We start from the raw sequence: 20,008 nt of genomic DNA on the forward strand, positions 1-20,008 counted from the left end.
AAAAGTGATGCTGTTTCTTCTGTCTGCATTTCTTTTTAAAAGACTCTATTTATTTTTTAAAAATATTTATTTAAGTAATCTCTACACCTAACGTGGGGCTCGAACTCATGACCTCAAGATCAACAGCCACTTGCTCTTCCGACTGAGCCTGCCAGGCACCCCAACAGACTATTTTTTAGGGCAGTTTTAGGTTTATGACAAAATAACTTATTTTTGTAAATAAAGTTGTATTGGGATCTAGTCATCCCCATCTGTTTACGTATGGATGATGGCTGCTGTCTATTACAACAGCTGAGGTGAGTGGGTGTAACAGAGACCACATGGCCTGCAAAGCCTATATTTAATATTCTGGCCCTATGAGAAAACCTTTGCTGACTCCTACTCTACTAACTGTCAAGACTTCTTAGAAAGCTACAGTAATTAAGACAGTGTGATATTAGTGAATGGATACACCAGGAGTTGGCAAGCTTTTACTGTCATGAATGTAAATGTGCCCACTTTAAAAGATAACCTCACCTGAACACCAACTTGAAAATTAATTTCTAACCTGTTTAAATCTATAGTTTCATTAGATTTTGAAAACATGTATTACAAATACACACAAAAAAGGAAACACATTTTGATGAGCCTGTAAGAACTGACATCAGAGAAAATGGAAATTAGCAAGATATTTCATTAAACATCTGTCCTTAATTGTTAGATAAAATTAACTTAGGACTATCATTAAGTCAACACAACTAACAACATCATTCTCTTATTTTTTATCTGTATCTTTATGAGGCATCTATTTCAAATGTGACAAGCATTAAAATGAATATAAAACAGACTGCACCTAAAACCAAGCCTTTGAATCACCATTTTACAAAGTGTTAACTTTCACTAGAATGAAGATCATGTGAACAGAGATTTTTTTTTTTTTTTTTTATATTATGGTCTACTATATCTCCCAGCACCTGTAAGAGGGCCAAATAGTAGTTGTTTTTTTACTTATTTTTTCCAGCTTCATTTAGGTAAAATTGACAAATAGAAATTTTATACAACATGATGATTTAATATACTATTTATCTGGCATGTGAATGATACAAGACCTGCAAAAGTTATAATAAAGCACAGTTGATTACACTGCTTTCACTAAACAATGCTTTTGCACCAACAAAAATTTTTATTCTATTAATAAAACTTTTAAATTTAAAATAGCTTATATAACTTATTTTCTAACGTTATTTTCTAACTTATATTTTATGATTTATAATGTATATTGTATAACTGCACAGCAGTACATGTATGTGATTTAAAAGTAAATATACACATGGGAGCTTCTAGAATTCTGTAGTGATGGGGCACGTGATCAAAAAGAGATAATTCCCCCGTGGCAGAGGTACTCAAAACCTACCTAGTTAATGACTAGGAAAGAACAAATTTGAGAGTATACATTTGGAAACTTCTAGAGAACTTAAGAGTAATTTTATGTCTATTCAATCTAACTTTTATTTTTTAATGAGTTCATTTGGTTGTTTTTTCTGAGAGAGCACACATGCAAGCAGTGTAGAAGTGGGGGAGGAGGGAGAGGGAGAGGGAGAGGGAGAGGGAGGGAGGGAGAGAGAGAGAAAGAGAGAGAGAGAGAGAGAGAGAGAGAGAGAGAGAGAGAGAGAGAGAATCTTAAGCAGGTTCCACATTCAGTGCAGGCCCCGACGCAGGGCTCGATCCATAACCCTGGGATGATGACCTGAGCCAAAATCAAGAGTCTCACACTCAACTGACTGAGCTATCCAGGCACCCTGTCAATCTAACTTTTAAAATGGGCTTGCTTTCTGTTTTGAAATTTTCATTTTCCTAGTAATTCATCTGTATTGTATTTTTATAAACATACATATGTAAATATGTGTGATACATATTGAAAATTTTTATAACGGTTCTTCACCAAAGATAACTTCAGAAGCACTGCCATAGAGAATAATCAAAATGCAAATCTGATCATAATGCTTCCTAAATTCTTTTGATGGGTCCCAAGGGCCTGTGATGAGGAGCCTTATGATCTCTCTACAACCCTCCCAACCCTCTCCCTCTCCCTCAGGGTCTTTTTGCTTTCCCCTTCTCACCCTGCAGGAATACACCACACTCACTCTAAATTTAACGGCATGAATTTGATTACCTGATTGTCCTGATCCATTTCTTTTACCAAAGTCCTGCTGGTCCTCCTGGTGATCACTTGGGGAAAACTCTCCTTGTTACTTAAGCCTAGGCTGAGTGCCTGTCCTTTTATGTGTCCAGCACAGTACCTGACACACAACAGGTGCTTATTCATTCAACAAACATTTTGTTAAGCAAAACCTATGTTCATGTCACCACACCATACTGTCTCCCCCGAAATGTTCTATGCTTCTCTTAAAAACTTTTCATTCTACTGACAAATGGATGTCTATCTGCTTCAAATATTAAAGAATGAAAAAAACAAACTATAATTTCTAAAGGAAAAAACCTTCTCAAATACTATCAATCTTCTCTTTTTCACTTCATTTATGAAACATTACTGCCAACATGTCCCAGTTTTGGAATGAAGAAAACACACATTGGTAGCAACTTTCATCTCAAAATTACTTTCATATGACTGCCTTAAAAGGGAATTCTTCTTTCAAACCCTCCTGCCCCACCTTCCACACTGTAACAGAAACTTGAAACATAGGTTGATTGACTAATAGATATAGCAAAAATAAACTACAAAAAGGAAACCTGCTGCTGTTTATCCTTGGCCCAAGCATTTTAATATAAGTAAAAATATTTTACACTGACAGTCAAGTTGAAAAAATGAGTCCTGAGTTCTGAACCCAAATGATATTACAATTAGTCTAGTTTTTAAGGAAAGCCATTGAAAAGTCAGAATGTATCCTACTTCTTATTCTTAATCCGTCAACATCAAGAAACAGCACAAAGTAATTTATAAGCGGAGGTTGGGCTTCTTACATTTTTCACTACTGTGTCAGGTGCATTCTACACTGCGTGACAAACCATTCTTAATATGAAGTCACTAAAATTTCACTGAAAGTATAGATAAGCTTTTATTTTATAATCTTCAATGGTAGCAACGCTGTGACAAAGGATTACTACTAGGTTTTAAGCAACCAAAAGGAAGACCCCATAAATATCTGGGCACCGTACATCTTAATGTTTTTTGATTGAAGAACAAATTGTCAATATTTTCATCAAAGATTTAAAGATGTAATAAGATTAGATCCAGCCGAAGCTTATAAGAATAAAGGGCAGTAGCTATTTGATTAGTTATAGCAAAACAGCAACCAAATGAACAGCTGGGGTTTGGAAGAGGAGGAGAGGGAGGATAAACCCTACAGTAATTCTGGAGCAATATAATCTAATACTTTTATTTCCTAATCCAAAAGAAAGCAACTGTTAACTAGATAATTTTTTACATATTCACATACATTTTTATATGAAAATTTAAACTATGTTTTGCTTAGTCTAATAACAGCATTTTCTAAATATTTAACGACTGATGGCAGGGGGAGTGGACCAGAATGTGCTACCACGCAAAGGGAAGTCACGTTGTGATAAACCTTAACATCAAGGTGGGAAAACGGTGGTGGTTCAGCCAAAGTTGTAAGAAATGACAAACTCTAACTGTATAGACTACCTCCCCCACTCAATCATCAACAAGTGAATAGCCACGATTTACTGGGTGCCTTATTTTACTTAATGCTTAACATACACGCATTAAAAAAATAATCATCATGGGAATTTAATGAAGAGATGATAATCGATGAGAAAACAAGCGATTTGGCCCACCAGAAGCAGTGTCCAGGCAGGATGGTATTTTAATTTTTGAGGTGTATTCAACAAAAATTTTAAACTCTGAATTGTATGTCTCACAAATTCCTCGAGGCTATTCTGAAATTCTTAGAGGCTATTATGAACCGGGGTACTTTCCCCTGGATTTAATAGCCCTAGAATGTGGAACTCTGAATTCTATTGTCATTTCTAAGACTTTCTGCCCCTTCCCTTCCTTTCAGAGCTGTCCCTCGCTGATCACTACTGCCCCTGTACTTCCCTTCAGCAGCACCCTTCACTCCTAAAAACTGTTTGGGCGCAAATTACCAGACTCATTGTAGTTAGATATAAAGTAAGAGTTCTGAAAGATGGCATAATTATTCCCGTGAGCATCAGATGCGTACCAGCCTTCAGTGCTAGGACTCTGCATTTCTACTTCGGATGTTCAAAGGTATGTTGTTTTTTTCATTTGTTTTTAAACTTTACTTCCTGATTCTTAATAGTGCAGCCTTTAAGTTTCCTCACCTTCCACCTCATATGGTTAAATCTGGACGATTAAATGGAAATAAGGAATCTGAAATTGTTTAGGGTCAGGGACTGGCCACAGAAGGAAATGTATAGATTCTAGTTTCCCCCTTCTTTTTTAAGTGTTTCATATTTTAAGCTGTAAAATTTGACCTCAAAAGAAGTGAATGTTACTGTATGATTTCTGGAAGCCTGTGATCAGGATGGTTAGGAACTAACTCAAGAAATGAGGGACGTATGGCCTGAACAGGCAGACACTTGGGAAGCCGGCAAAGCAGTTGTATCATTGCTATTTTCAATTATTTGAAGAAAAGTATCTGTAAAATGACTGTTTTTGATTCTGTCAACAAATGCACTATTTAGCCAGGTCTCAAAAATATGTTTGTGTACTAAGTGCTTCTTCAGAGAGCAAATCAGGAACAAAGAGAAGTCACAGGATAATACACTTCAGTTCAAAACAAGAATGAATTTTTTTTTAATGTTTATTTATTTGAGAGAGAGAGAGAGAGAGAGAGAGAGAATGCACAAGCAGCGGAGGGGCAAAGAAAGGGGAGGACAGAGGATCCGCACTGACAGCAGAAAGCCACGTGTGGAGCTTGAACTCACAGACCGTGAGATCATGACCTGAGCTGAAGTTGGACACCCAACCGAATGAGCAACCCGGGCACCCCAGGAATGAATTTTTAAATGAACATATCTAAAAAGGACCCAGATCTCCACAAGATCACTACAGTAAGTGTTTAAGCAATGGCTAGTGGCTGGGTAGTTTTGAGGGGATTTTTGTAAATAGTGGAAGAATACATTAGAAAACCTTTCAAGGTACACTCTTTTAATTCTATGAGAAATGATACGTCTTAGACAGACAGCCTCAAACCACGAGTTCTCAATTCTGCATTTAATTTTCATACTGAAAACAAATCCTAAGGAGTACCGGAAGAGCACAGAAGCAACACAACAGGGACACGGTATCCAGTTATTTGTTCAACTTCATGACGGTATTTATATAGCAGTTATAGCTATTAAAGACTTTAGATAAGAAACACTTTCAGTGATAACAATTATTTCCTTTTAGAGCAGGAAAATCACAACTTCATCAACAGTGTCTTCACCATCACCATGCACATCACACACCCAATGTCACGAAAAGGAACTGGGAACTATCCTGACTTTAAAAAAAAAAAAATCACTTCAAAGATGAATCATTCAACATATGGACACTGACAGAGCTTGAGAATCCAAGTAAATGAAAGAGAGGAAGGAAACTAATTATAAAAAAATTGATTTCAGCAATCTGTAGGAATGTAGGCACTCCGAGACAGTTGGATATAACCCCGCCTCAGAGAGCTAAAGAAAACTACATAAAAGAACTCTCAAAAGAAGTACAGAAAAATCAACCACAATTACCAAGTTGTTATTACTGCTAACGTCGCTTGCCTCTCACCTCAGTGGGAGGGGGAGAGGGGTATGCGGAATGCAAAGCAAACATCACATGAGTTTGTTTAGGTAAGAAAAAGTACTACTAGTAAAGGCTAATTTAGTGTTAAAATTAATCAGATAACAAATGTGGTTTTTTCCCAAAACTCCAGGTATCAACTTTCTACTCATTACTTTTGGTTTAATTTCATGAAAGTGGGCAAAAAATGACCCCAACACCCCTGAAGAAGCAGACGTAGATAGAGTCTGTCTGCCCAGCACCTCTTTCTAGAGGGAACTACTCCCTCCTTCCCGCGTTACGACAGGACTGCGAATCTGGATGCTCCACATCTCTCAAAAGCAAAAAGCAGGGCAAGCGACCTAACTTGGCCAGAGTACTCCATTCTTGGGCCAGGGGGAAAGACTGGCTCTTTCTGCTGAGCTGGGAAGAACTGAATCTGGAGACAAAAGTGGCCACATGTGAAGAGTCAGCCAAAAGAATGAAAAAAGCAGCAGAGCTGAAGAAGCGAGAGAAAAGCACTAAAAGTCTGTTTTGCTGAAGAGTCTAAACTGGATTTCTGACTCTTACAACTGAAAGAGCCCTAATACCCATAGTGTGTGTCTATTTGCTTCTCATGGTTCAGAAGGAAGTTTCTCACTGCTTAACTGCAGAACGAAGATGACAGTGACTATCACTGTCTTTAATTGTTTATTCTACTTCTGTACTAGCTAGACACATGAAAGAATTAAGAAAAGATCTAGCTCTTATTCCAATTGTCTAGAAAAGCCCCACAGCAAATGAGAAAAATTAAGCAAGGTTCATGGTTAACATCATTACCAAAATAAAACCCTTAGCATTCTCTGGCAGAAAGTCTTTGCAATTCAAATATCTATGAAGGATTTGTATCTGGAACACACAAAGAACTCACAATTCAATAACAAGATAACCTGTTTAAAAAATAGGAAAAAGATTTGAGAGGACATTCCACCAAAGAAAATTTGTGAATGGCTAATAAACACATGAAAAGGTACTCGACACCATTAGTCATTAGGGAAATGCAAAAAAAAAACCTCACGAGATACAGTTTTATACCCACTAGACTGGCCATAATAATTTCTAAAAAGACTAATCTAATAACCATTCTTAAAAGTGCAGAAAAATGAGGGGCCCCTGGGTGGCTCAGTCGGTTAAGTGTGTCCAATTTCAGCTCAGGTCATGATCTCATGGTTCTTGAGTTCGGGCCCCGCGTCAGGCTCTGTGTGAACAGCTCGGAGCCTGGAGCCTGCTTCAGATTCTGTGTCTCCCTCTCTGTCTGCCCCTCCTCCATTCATTTTCTCTCTCTCTCTCTCTCTCTCTCTCTCTCTCTCTCTCTTTCAAAAATAAACATTAAAAAAAATTTTCTTTTTAAAGTGCAGAGAAATGGGAACTCTCAAACATTCCTGGTGGGAATGCAAAATAATGTGAGACCACTTTGGAAAACAGTTTAGCACCTCCTTAAAAGGTTAAACATAAATGTACCATACAACTGAGCATTTCTACTCCTAGGTGTATAAAGGAGAAATAAAAACATATGTCCACACAAAGGCTTGTACATGAATGTTCATAGCAGAATTATTCGTAACAACCAAAAAAGGGAAACAATCCAAATGTTCATCAACTGGTAAATGGATAGCAAAATGTGGTGAATCTATTGAATGGAATACTTACCTACTATTCACCAATAAAAAGAAAAGAATTAGTGACACATGCCACAAAATGATGAGCCAGAAAAAAATTATGCTAAGTAAAAAAAACCCAAAGATTACTCATGGTATGATTCCATTTATAGTAATGCCCAGAAAAGGCAAATCTGTGGAGATAGAATGTAAGTTAATGGTTGCCTGGGGCTGGAGGTAGGGATGGGGATTAACTACAAATGGGCAAAGGGATTTTATTGAAGTGATAAAAATGTTTAAAAACTGGATATTGGTGATGGTTACACAACCAGTTACCAAAAATGACTGTAACTTAAATGGGTGAATTTTATGATATGTAAATTGTATCTCAAAAAAGTTAATTAGAAAAAATGAAATAGGGACTAAGGAAGACATAATAAGCCAACAGATCAGAGGAAAAACAGCCATTTAAAGACAATTGGTGGCAACTAGAGAAATCTGAATCTGGGCTACATAGTAGATGATGTTATGGAATTATTACTTATGTGTTAAACAACAGTATTATGATGATACAGGAGAATGCCTTTATTCTCAGAAGACGTAAGATGAAGGACACAGAGGTGAAGTTTCATGAGGTCTCCAACTTCTTTCAAAGTAGAGAAAAATAAAAGCATCTATACTTAGAAAGATAAAGTAAACAGGGCAAAATAATAATCGGTAATCGGTGAAGAGAGGATGATTGGGAAATACAGGCATTCAATATTCTACTCTTTTAACGTTTTTTTTTTGTAAGTTGGAAATGTTTCAAAATACAAAGCTGGGGGACAGGGAAGAGCGCTTTCATTTTAAAAGGTAACCAAGTATAAAAGAATCACCAGTGCAGTTTTCTATGCATTTCAGAAAGAGGCACATAGTTAAGGTACAGAGACCATCATCTCTATTCCATACCTGTTCAGATACAGATAATAACCGGGAACAAATGGGAACTAAAAGAATAAAATAACTACACTGTGAGCAAGTTAGAGCTTTATGAAAATGCTAATGCTAACCAATATTCTTTAAATAATTTAAGACAAAGCAACACAGGTATTGGTTGGTGTGGAAATCTTTACGTTACAAGTGCATTCAGTAAAACATTTTGACTGAAGGTCAATAAATTTTCCCATCCCACCTATATCTCTTGGCTGATACAAAGATCAAATGAGATCATGCGCACCAAAGTGCTCAGTTTATTAAACCTAGCACCATTTTTGGTTACTCTTGTCTATAATTGGTGTTCCCCAATTTTGTAGTCAATACTGTGCAAACAATTCTTGGAAACACTGTCAGTGTTGATTATGAATGATTCCCCTTCACTCTATTAGGCACTTTGTCTAGGTACTTGTTATGCAACAATTTGTAACAGTGTGCTTTTAACAACTGAAAATTGTAACAGCTTGAAACTCATCAGACACACTAAGGCAAAAACCTTGCTATGAATCAAAAGCAAAGTTCACTTAGAAGTTCCAACAAAAAGCCACATTTACAGTTTTTACAACAAAGAGAACATTCTTGGAACTGGACATCAAACTAAAATGTCTAAGAAGAAAAAGACAGGATATGCCAAGATGTACATTACTTCACACACACAGGGCAGCTTAGACAAAGTATTCTAGCAGATGAAAGATAATCACACCCACTAGGATGGCTATAATTAATAAGAGGTGGACTATAACAAATGTTGGTGAGGATGCAGAGAAACTGGGAAGCCTTATACACCAATAGGGAGCAAGTAAAATGGTGCAGGTGCTTTAGAAAACAGTTTGGCAGTTTCTCAAAATGTTAAACGCAGAGTTACCATATGACCGAGTAATTCCATTCCTATATATATATATATATATATATATATATATATATATATATACACACACACACACACACCCAGGAGAAATGAAAACACATGTCCATGCAAAAACATGTACATCTATTTTCATAGCAGCATTATCCAATATATGCCAAGAAGTGGACGCACCCAAATGTCCATCAACGGATGAACAGATAAACAAAATGTGGTATATTTACTCACTGGAACATTATTTAGCCATAAAAACGAAGGAAGTAGTGATACATGCTACAACATGGACGAACCTTGAAAACATTATGTTAAGTGAAAATTGCCAAACACAAAAGATCACATATTGTATGATTCTGTTCATGGAATCCAGAAATGTCCAGAATGGGAAAATCTGTACAGATGGGAAGCAGATCAGTAGTTCCCTGGAGCTGCGGGTGGAGGGAATCAGGAGTGAAGGCTGATGAGCATGAGGTTTCTTTTTAGGGTCATGAAAATGTGGTCAGATCAGATAGTGGCTGTGGCTGCACAATTCTGTGACTGTATTAAAAACCACCAAATTATACTTTAAAAGAGTAACTTTTGCAGTATGTGAATTTCATCTCAATAAATCTGTTATTTAAAAAAAAAAAAATCTAGCGCCCATACCCTTCAAATAAGCGAAGGACATAAAAAGACAATTCACAGAATAAAAAATATAAATGACCAGTTACTGTACAAAGAACTTAAACAGTTGTGACCAAATAAACTTTAAAAACAAAACAAAATATAAAGACAAGAATGGGTTTTATGATCTAAGCCAAAGCAAAGGATAAAAGGAGATAAGCAGAGAAAATGACCAAGTTTTGTTTTATTCTGAAGGACCAAAAAAGCTACTAAAACCCACAAGCAGCAAATAAGAATAAGTGAAGTTATTCTTAGTTGTAGAAGAGTTGAAGAATTGTCTTAGTTGTACCATGGAGACATATGAAGACCTTGGAGACTAACAGGGTAGTGGGAAAGTTTCCAACAATCCAAGCATTAAGACTACAGTAGCCAGGGGCGCCTGGGTGGCGCAGTCGGTTAAGCGTCCGACTTCAGCCAGGTCACGATCTTGCGGTCCGTGAGTTCGAGCCCCGCATCAGGCTCTGGGCTGATGGCTCGGAGCCTGGAGCCTGTTTCCGATTCTGTGTCTCCCTCTCTCTCTGCCCCTCCCCCGTTCATGCTCTGTCTCTCTCTGTCCCAAAAATAAATAAAAAACATTGAAAAAAAAAAAAAGACTACGGTAGCCAAAGACCTCAGGGAAGGGAGATTTTCTGTCACAGACAAACGTCTTACACAGAAGGATGAGGGGAGACAGACTGTCCTCAGACTTAAAAGGTGAGGGTAGATAAAGTAAGGGGGGGTGGGGGAAGGAACAGGAAAAAACCAACCTCCTGCCCAAGCTCTGCCATCAAGGTGCCATCAATTTACCAGAGGGTGAGGCTTGAGGGTCTTCACAGCAAGGCATCCCCAAAACCTCTCAAGGATGAACTGCATGCCAGTGAGGCAATGTGACCCAGAGAGAAAAAGGCAACATGGGTCCTGGGAAAAGCAGAGATGGACAAACGACCTGGTGAGTGAGAGCTCCTCAAAGTTGGGACCAAAAGGGATTATTAAACACCCCACCTACCAGCGCTCCTGGGACCATGAAGACAGACAACAGACCATGGACTAAGAGTTGTAGGGACTTCTGGGGGAGGAGCACGTCAGCCCAGGGGGCAAGAAATTAATAAATATCCTTCCCTGCACTCCTGGGAAAGGAAATGCTTAGAATGACAAACACAGAAACAGGATGTGGACTGAGAGTTCACCAATGGACCTAGATAATTGTGAAATTATAAGAATTTACGGAAAATGTGCTATTTGAACTTTCTGGGTGAATTAGATGGCAGTCGAATGAAAGCACCCTCTAGAACTTGGGAGGCAACACTGGTGTGTATCCATAACCGGCATGTGGACACCATATATGCTGGATGCCCACCCAACACTTGATTCCACACAAACACATCACTTCCAGCTAGAAGACTGGGTCTTCCAAAACGAATTGTGGAGAAAAAACAGATGATCCAGGCCCTACAAACTTCTCTGGAACAACCCTACATCTGTGTACTCTAGGTCACTCCCAGGGATAAGCTCATTTAATTATAAACCTGACTTGCCATATGACCTACAGACCCAAGGAGCCAAGCCATGACCACATCAATAAAAGGTAAGCCTAATTTATCTGTCTACAATACAAGGACACCACTTAACACTGTGAAAGCCTAGGGATTCCTAAGTGGCTCAGCTGGTTAAACATCCAACTTCAGCTCAGGTCGATCTCGTGGTTTGTGAGTTCAAGCCCCACATCAGGCTCTCTGCTGCCAGTACAGCTTTGGGTCCTCGGTCCCCCCTCCCCGCCCCTCCTCAGCTTGAGTGGGCTTTCTCTCTCTCTCAAAAATAAATAAACATTAAAAAAAAAAAAAAAAAAGACTGCGAAAGCCTAGAAAGGAATCCTTAGATCTTCACAGACCCATGGCAGCTTTAGCCTAGAGGAGAAAAGGAGGTTACCCTATGGCAAGCATGACTGGCTGAGAGAAGACTGCAATGAAGTTCAGAAGAACTATGTGGCAAGGTAAGAACAAAACTTAGGACTGGTTGTGTGAACTGGGAAACCTTATATTAGTCCTCACCTTGCTTATCTTTGTACTTTGCTCTGTCCACTAGGAAAGTCAGTATTTCCTGACTCTAACCACGTGCATCTCCATTTAGTGTCTCTTACAGAGACAGTGAAAGACTGCAGGCTTTGAAAGACACGTCCATAGCTAAGATAATATCTGGTACAATGTACATTTTTGTATATTCACAGAAAAAAATAATACAATAAAACAATCAGCATCTCTTATTGAAGACACTGTTATTCCTCTGTTTAACATTGTTCTGGAGATACTAATCAATGCAATTAGATAAGATAAACACTTAGAGGCATAACCATTGGAAAAGAAAGGATTGAAATCTCTACAGGTGACACAATAGTATATCTGAGCCTAAAGGAAGCAATGATAAAAGTAACTCAAACAATAAGACTTTAGCAAAGTAGCAGGAAAACATGCAGAAATCAGCACTATTCATTTACATGAATAATAACCAATTAGAAGATATAATGTATAAGAAAATTCTATTTATAATGGCAACAACAACAACAAAAGATAAAACACTTAGGAATAAACTCTACAAGAAATGTTCAAAACTTTTACGAAGAAAACTATAGACCTCTCCCCAAAGACACAAAAGTTGATTTAAGAAAGTGAAAAAACATTGCTTGTTCTAGGTTAAGATGTCTCCAACACCATCAAGAAATCAGTTCTAAGTTAAATCATAAGTTTAATGCAATCTCAATAAAAATAGCAATGATCTTTTTAATGAATGGACTTAGAAAAATTGACACCGAAGTGCATATGGAAAAATAAAACACGCAAGAATAGCAAGGACGACACAGAAGAGGACAAGTTATAATGGGGCATAGACCTACCAGATATTAAATCATATACAACGCCCCCATGATTAAACCAGTATGGTACTGGTGCATAAACAGTTCAACAGAGTAAAATACACCCAACTCCATAAAAATTCTAGTATATGACAAAGGGAGCCAAGATTTTTAAAAACTAAATGGCACTGGGACAACTAGAGAGCCATGTAGAAAATGATAACATTATACCCATTCCTCACACCATAAACGTAAATGTACTCCAAATGGGTCAGGAAACTAAATGCGGAAAATGAAAACTATAAGAATACCGGAAGGCGGCATGGGTGAATTTCTCTATAACCTGAGGATAAGGAATGACTCTCTAATGATGATGAAAAACTCAGATGCAAAAAATTTAAGATTAATATATTTAACTACATAAGAACAGACTTTCACACGTCCAAAAAACCCTGTAAGCAATGCCAAAGACGAGTGGGCAAAGTATCTGCAACATACATCAAAGTTACATGGTTAACAATCTTTTTCTGCTTTTAATTTTTTTAATATTTATTTTTAAGAGAGAGTGCGAGCACGAGTGAGCAGGGGAGGGGCAGAGGGAGAAGGAGATACAGAATGTGAAGCGAGCTCCAGGCTTTTAGCTGTCAGCACAGAGCCCGACATGGGCTTGAACCCATGAACCACGAGATCATGACCTAAGCCAAAGTCGACAATTAACCGACTGAGCCACCCAGGTGCCCCTAAATGGTTACCATTCTTAAATAAAGAGAACTTTTAAAACCTGAGGGGAAAAGACCAAAAATTATTTAAAAAGTAGTTAAATAACATGAACATTTAATTTTTAAATGTAAAAAAAATGACCCTTTAATGTACAAAAAATGTTCAATTTACAAATTAAAACTATACTGAGATACCATTTCTCACCTATTAGATTGGCAGAAATTCAAAAACTTGACAATGTAGTCCATTGAGGCTGTGGAACTTACACATTGCTGGAAGGTATTCAAAATAGTAGAGTTCCATTAAGAAGAGGAATTTGTCAATATCTAACAAATCTTATATATGCATTAATCCTGAATATTTACCTCCAACAATACAAAGACACATATATGTAAAGATTTTCATTATAACATCATTTATAATTGAAAAATATTGGAAATTACTTAAATGTCCAAGTACAGGACATAGGTTGAATATGCCATGGAATATTCTGCAGTTAAGAAAAAAAAAGTAATTTGTTTTAATTTATGTGTATTATTTTTTTCAAATAGCTACTAAATCTTTAGGACATAAATAATTATTAAATTGTCTGGGCCTATTTAATAAACTGTTAGGTGTTTCTTTTGACCTAGGGATGCTGTGAAAAAATTATTGATATGACAAGGATGTCATGAACTAAAGATTCTGATAAAGACCTGTGAAGGCTTTTTGTTGTTGTTGTTAATGTTTATTTTTGAAAGAGACAGAGAGAGACAGAGACAGAGTGTGAGCAGCGGAGGGGCAGAGAGAGAGGGAGAGACAGTCTCCAAAGCAGGCTCCAGGCTTTGAGCTGTCAGCACAGAGCCTGATGTGGGGCTTGGACTCATGAGCTGTGAGATGATGACCTGAGCCAAAGTCAGATGCTTAACCTACTGAGCCACCCAGGTGCCCCTTGTGAAGGCTTTTAAGAGTGTATTTATGTATGTACCTATAAGGTTACTATGGACTGTGATCAACAAAATTTACAATAGACTAATGAAGGCACTGTCCATAGTGGTAAGTGCTATGTTAGATTTTACGGCAGCACATAATAGGAGGAACCAGCCCAGTCTTGAAAGTTCCTGGGGTTCTTATTTGATTGGTTGGTTGGTTGGTTTCCTGTTGTTTGAGGGATGAGATCAAGAGAAAGAATCTAATCAAGATACTAAACTGAGTGCTGGAAGATAAGTAGGCATTACTAAATTGGAATAAGGAGGAATGGCTAGAACTAACTACGGAAGAGGAAATGGAGGACTAGGAAAACACTAGCATTCTAGAAGCCTGGTATTGCTGGAACAGAATACCCTGCAAGAGAAGAGATGAGGCTAGAGAGTTAGGTAAGGAGTAGGTCTTGAGAATTTTTTATATGAGATTTAGGGATAAAAGGAGTTTGGATTTTGTTAATGGGCAAGAAAGAGCTGCGAAAGGGCTTAAAGTAGGGGAGTATCATAACTGCTCTAACCAAGTGTGGAGAAAAGATGGAGGTGGGGTGGCACCAAGAGGCTAACAGGCTGCTGCAGTAATCCAGAACGGACCTAGACAGGGCAGCTGAACTAAAGCACTTGCAATCAGTAGTGGGCAACCTCCATTTTCAATCAGTTACTATGCCAGCTACTCAACTACATTAGAAAGCAGGGATCCTGTGGCTTAGATGACTACAATCGTGACCTTTGTCGAAACCGGGGATCTTTGCCCACCCTTCACAATGCATCTGGGAGTAGAAGTCATTTCATAATCTTACTATGTCTTATTCTCCAACACGACATTGTCAAACTCTGACCTTTAGTTTCAATAAGTGAATTCGGCAACCCAACTGGACCTCAGATTTCAAAGAGATTGTGTGTGTCACAATTCTAACTGTGAATTCTAACTGTGAAGGCTTTTAAGAATAATATCACAATATTTTATGTCAGCTTGCTGATTTTGGCTTGCACAGACTACAATCTTGATGTTGAGCAACTATACCTTTGGGTATAATTACATCAGAGATTTAAATTCTCTTCTAAAGTGTATTCCCATGACTCTTAAAACTCATGGAGCTTTAATTTCATTTTTTCCTATATGGTAGCCAAATCCTTATGAGTGTCATAAGGTAGTAAAAAAGGTGTCTTAGATGTAAAGAAAAAAAGAAAAACTATTACTAATGGGGACTGGAGAATGAGCCATATTTTACTTAGAGCTACATACTTTTTTTTTTTTTTTTTAAACCAAGAGATGAACACATCCTTGAAATCAAGCCCATTAAAAGTGCATCTTTTGAGGGGCGCCTGGGTGGCTCAGTCGGTTAAGCGTCCGACTTCGGCTCAGGTCATGATCTCGCGGTCTGTGGGTTCGAGCCCCGAGTCGGGCTCTGTGCTGACAGCTCAGAGCCTGGAGTCTGTTTCAGATTCTGTGTCTCCCTCTTTCTCTGACCCTCCCCTGTTCATGCTCTCTCTCTGTCTCAAAAATAAATAAATGTTAAAAAAAAATTAAAAAAAAAAAAGTGCATTTTTTGAAAGGAAAAAAAATGCACAGGCTGGGAAAGGGTGAATAGCAATTAGACCCTTACAAGTTCTGCCACCTTTAAGCCTCTACACTAAACCCAAAGAGAAAACGATATATGGTCCGAAATGGTAAAAACAGACCCAAGACAACCCTGCCTCTTTTACCATTCTTCCCAATTCCCCTACAACCTCCCCAACCCCCACCACCTCTAATGAAAGAACTGAAAAACAAGATTTCAGGAAAGGGCACTACAAAATAGGTTTTCCATAGTCCTCTCAAGTAGGAATTATTCAGGTACTTCAGAGGTAAAAAAGCGGTATCAACACCACTGTTGAGTTCCTAATACTCTACTCCTCCAGGGCACCTATCCGAACAATATCCAACCATTTTTTCATCATGGCATACACAGCAGATGAGAACACTGTATTTGTAGGCACGCTGGAAATAAACAGTGGTAACCCCAGGACCCACTGGATGGCCAAGAGTGCTGAAGGGCCCATTATCTTCACATTCCTGAAGCTCAGCTCAATCAGAATCTTGTTTTTCCTCAGCCTTTTAGGATTAATTGCAATATGCAATGCTCTCAGAATTCATTACTTTCAAATCCAGATTCTAATAATTACTAGCTACTAGCCTCCAGACAATAATAACTTAGTCTTAGTAAAGTATGGCAAAACTGCCTATCTTACAGAGGTACTGTGGAGATTTAAAAATAATATAACTAAAGCTCTTATCATAGCGCTTGGCAGGCATCAATGTATACGGATTTATTACCAAGAGGGTTGTTGAATTAAAATAGAAAAATCTGACCTCTGTATAGTGGTGATGTTTCGGAGATAAGAAACTGCAGGCTTCCCTCACCTTAGTGTCTGAGAGTTAAAACATTTTATAAAACAATAAAAACCATAAACTGTCTCCCTACTTCTTCCAAATCATAATCTTTTCCCTTCTTAAAAATATCATTGTATTCTAAAAGTGACTGTCCTTGCCCTCCATCCACTAAGGAATACAAGTGTGTATAACACTGATACACATACAAGAAGTGATTCTGGTACGTTTATTTATGTTCTGCAGAAGCTGAGCTGGAAAGCCAGTGCAGGACTGCCACCAGACAATTGGAGGGGAAAGAAGATATCAGCACTTTTTTTTTTTTTTTTGGACCTCCCTAAAGTGAAAATAACCCTACCCTCTAGAGACAAAAACTCCCCCCATAAACAAATGTAGACAAGATTCTTCCCTATAAGTCGGCCCTTTCTCCCTGAGAGCCCTGCAAAGAAGTGTTGTATGAACTACTTCAAAATAAGTGATACAGATGACTGCACATTCAGCAGTCACAGTAGAGAACACCTGGATCTCTGAAAAGAAATGTGGAAGTGCCTACTGGTAAATCATGCCAAGGTCATACCAGGATGTCAGAGGATTTCATGTACCCATGGGAGAAATAAGCCACTGTAACCAATTCCGTGACGTACCATGTTTTCCCAACAGTGGTGACTCCCAATTTCCTCTAAGACAGGGAACAGTTATCAACTGCAAACATAAACTTACTATCACTAGAAAATCTCTTAATAACTCTGGATAAACATGCTTAAGTAGTAAGTATTTAAGACTGGAATACAACAAGTTATTATAATGCCTAATCACAATACCCCAAATATAATTTTAACCTTTCAGGGGAGGACAGTTTTGGAAGGACAGCAAAGGATTCTTCTTGAATCGTCCTTTAACCCTGCTAAAAAAACACTAAGACAAAGCAAAGTCTGTATGTACTAAGAAACTGGAACACAAACAAAAACCCCAACAAAATAAATGTTTCCTGAGGCAACAACTGTGGGATCACCTACACATTCATTCATTCAGTGGAAATACGGCAGTAACTTCTTTGTTCCAGGGACATAGCATGGGAACACATGGATGCATAAGACATGGTTCCTGCCCTGAAAAAATTCAAAGTCTAAAAATAATGTCTGAAGAATCACAAGTCATTTTATAGTAATATTGTATTAATAGAGACAGACCCACATAAACGAGTAAGATACATTTAAATACATTAAAAAAGAAGCTAAAAAAAAGCCTTCTGCGAGTTTACTAACAAATTTTGTTATCCGAGTTTGGGAACACGATTAAAGTTGTACTGTACTTTCAAGACAAGAATTAACTTATGACACACGTTTTATAAAGCTCCCCCTCCCCCAACCAAACACAATTTGTAAATTGGGTGCTTTTCAGCTTGACACGTAGGGCGTGGCACTGGAGTTCTCACACAACCCTAAAGACACTTGGATAAGCTCTCACAAGTCTGGACGTTCAGGTTTCCCAGCAAAGGCCAGTTAACTCCCTAATTCTCCTTCAACCTTGAAACAACACTGCCACCTCTCTGTGCTGTCATCCCTGCCCACTTACACATATATACCCAGCCTAAAGCATACAAATCACATCTTCCACTCCTGGAAAACCTTAAGGAACGAACCACGAAGGAAACACCCCCTCGCTCAACATCTATATTCTCTTCTTCGTTTTAGAGGCTGGATTACCCTAATATGGGTAAACCAGTGCAGTTCAATGCGGAGCATCTAATGACTTCAGTCTGAAAAAGCCATTCCTTAGACTGGCACAAAACCTTGGCGGAGATGCTTAAAAAGCAACTGCTCTGGTACAGGCGAGGACTGGAAGAAAGGGAAGGAGGGGAGAGAGGGGCGGAGTGAGGCGCGGGGACTGCGGCGGTGGCGATGGGTCCCCCCAGGTCGCGGGCACCGCCCAGGCGGGGACCTCGGCGCGGCGGGCCAGAGATGCGGGGTGACCTTCCGACGAGGCCAACTCAAGGAGGTGCTGGGCTCGGAGGACCGCGCCGCAGCCGCCGGCTCTCGGGCGTGCACTCGCCCGCACAGCAGCGAACACCGCGCCCCGGATTCCAGCCTGGGCTCGTCCCCGGGCAGAACGCGGCACTTGCAATCTCCGCGTCCGGGCCCTGAGCCTCGGCCTCGGCCCGCCGCCGCCCGGACACACCCCCGCCGCCGCCGCCCCAGCGGCCCCAACCTCTCCCGGGGCGGCCCGGGCAGGCATCGCTCACCTGCACCGCAAGCCGGTCTGCCGCCCCGCGGGCTCCGGAAGCCGCGGCTGAGCTGGCTTCGGCCGGAGAGAGCTCAGCCCTGGTCGTCTGGGAGGTTCCCCGCCGCGAGAGGCAGAAGGACGAGTCCGACGGGCGGCGGTGGAGCCTGGGCGGCAGGAGGAGGAGGAGGACTAGGGGCGCTCCGCTCTCCAGAGATCCACCCTCCTCCTGGCCGCTCTGCAGCAGCCGCCGCAGATCACTTCCGGGGCGCTGGGAAGCGGGGCGGGGCCGGCTGGGGAGTAACTTCCTGTTCGCGAGCGGAGAAGGGGGTGTTGGGGCCGGAGCTGGAGAACAATGGCCAGGAGGGCGCGGGCTAGCAGGCGTTCACCCTCTGCGTGCCGAGGGCGGGCTGCGCTGCCCTTTGGACGGCCCCACACCCGACTCCCCGCGTCCGGCGAGATGGAGTCGCCTCCCGGGGGCCCGGGAGTGGCCGCGGGCTCCGCGGAGGTTCCCGGATCTCAGCGTCGGCGCCGCGACGTCCTTGTCTCTCTTCTGGGGACCTGGAGGGGGTTCCCGGGGAAGGAGGGGAAAGCATAGGCCGCCATCTTGCTTCCGGGGGGCAGCCGCTTCTCCCTGGCTGTCCTAGGGTGGAGGCCGCTCTGTCCTGTAGCCGGGGTTTCCCAAAGGGGAGCTGGCGACGTGGCTCGTCGCGGGCCGAATCCTTGGAGATGGTTTGGTCAGTCTCCTGGCCTGGCTGGAGGGTTTCGGTACCTGCGCTGGGCCTCATATCTAACTGCTGATCCCTGGAGAACTCGCCCCCCGCGGATGGTCTGTGATCTTTTGCTGTGCTGAGAGCCCTTGAACCCCCTGGACACCGCAGGTCTGGTGTCTGGTGTGGCGCTGAGATCAAACGTCGGCCCCGTGTTGTGATTTGGTAGCTTAAGTTAGAAGTAGTTCCACTAAATCTGTTGCTTTATTTGAATCCTTCCACAGGTTCGAAATAGATCTTTTGCCTAACATCCGTTAGCAAATAGAGTCTTAT

The 20,008-nt window shown here is 40.3% G+C and overlaps 1 protein-coding gene across 1 annotated transcript in view; it reads right to left on the reverse strand.

Annotated features, from left to right (window-relative positions):
- Window positions 1-19,121, reverse strand: part of RALA (RAS like proto-oncogene A) — a 72,437-nt gene extending 53,316 nt beyond the window's left edge. The window contains exon 1 of the mRNA XM_023250203.2: window positions 18,988-19,121. The gene's annotated coding sequence lies outside the window, so the exon portion shown is untranslated. The remainder of the gene's footprint in view (window positions 1-18,987) is intronic.
- Window positions 19,122-20,008: the final 887 nt, after the last annotated feature.

This window comes from Felis catus, chromosome A2, assembly GCF_018350175.1.
Source record: "Felis catus isolate Fca126 chromosome A2, F.catus_Fca126_mat1.0, whole genome shotgun sequence".
Lineage (NCBI taxonomy): Eukaryota > Metazoa > Chordata > Mammalia > Carnivora > Felidae > Felis > Felis catus.